The sequence below is a fragment of the Glycine max genome, chromosome 12 (genome assembly GCF_000004515.6).
Source record: "Glycine max cultivar Williams 82 chromosome 12, Glycine_max_v4.0, whole genome shotgun sequence".
Taxonomy (NCBI): domain Eukaryota; kingdom Viridiplantae; phylum Streptophyta; class Magnoliopsida; order Fabales; family Fabaceae; genus Glycine; species Glycine max.
In genome coordinates, this window is record NC_038248.2 from 22,579,469 (window position 1) to 22,580,940 (window position 1,472).

The window sequence follows — 1,472 nt, forward strand, 5'->3', positions numbered from 1 at the left end:
TGAAAAGTTAGGACCATACGAATTTCTGGACAACTTCCGTTGTTCAATTTCGAGCGTCTCGATATATTATGTCCCCGAATCGGACATCCGAGTGAAATTTTATGACCATTTGAATTTCTCGAGAGCTTCCGTTGTTCAATTTTGAGCGTCTAGATGAGTTTTGTCCGCGAATCGGACATTCTGTGAAAAGTTATGACCATTTGAATTTCTTGAGTGCTTCCGTTGTTCAATTTCGAGCGTCTCGATATTTTATGTCCTCGAATCAGACATCGGAGTGAAATGTTATGACCATTCGAATTTGTCGAGAGCTTCCGTTATTCAATTTCGAGGGTCTCGATATATTATATCCCCGAATCGGTCTTCTGTGTGAAAAGTTATGACCATTCGAATTTCTGGACAGCTTTTGTTGTTCAATTTCGAGCGTCTCGATATATTATGACCGCGAATCGGACATCCTATGAAAAGTTATGACCATTTGAATTTCTCGAGTGCTACCGTTGTTCAATTTCGAGCCTCTCGATATTTTATGTCCTTGAATCGGACATCCGTGTGAGAAGTTATGAGCATTCGAATTTGTCGAGAGCTTCCGTTGTTCAATTTCGAGCGTCTCGATATATTATGACCGCGAATCGGACATCCTATGAAAAGTTATGACCATTTGAATTTCTCGAGTGCTACCGTTGTTCAATTTCGAGCCTCTCGATATTTTATGTCCTTGAATCGGACATCCGTGTGAGAAGTTATGAGCATTCGAATTTGTCGAGAGCTTCCGATGTTTAATTTCGAGCGTCTTGATATATTATGTCCCCGAATCGGACATCCGAGTGAAATTTTATGACCATTCGAATTTCTCGAGAGCTTTCGTTGTTCAATTTCGAGCGTCTAGATGAGTTATGTGCGCGAATCGGACATCCGTGTGAAAAGTTATGACCATTCAAATTTGTCGAGAGCTTCCTTTGTTCAATTTCGAGCGTCTCGATATATTATGTCCCCGAATCGGACATCCGAGTGAAATTTTATGACCATAAGAATTTCTCGAGAGCTTCTGTTGTTCAATTTCGAGCGTCTCGATATATTATGTCCCCAAATCGGACATCCGAGTGAAATTTTATGACCATTCGAATTTCTCGAGAGATTCCGTTGTTCAATTTCGAGCGTCTCGATATATTATGTCCCCGAATCGGTCTTCTTTCTGAAAAGTTAGGACCATTCGAATTTCTGGACAGCTTCCGTTGTTCAATTTCGAGCGTCTCGATATATTATGTCCCCGAATCAGACATCCAAGTGAAATTTTATGACCATTCGAATTTCTCGAGAGCTTCCGTTGTTCAATTTCGAGCGTCTCGATATATTATGTCCCCCAATCGGGCATCTGTGTGAAAAGTTATGACCATTCGAATTTGTCGAGAGCTTCCGTTGTTCAAGTTCGAGCGTCTCGATATTTTATGGCCTCGAATCAAACATCCGAGTGA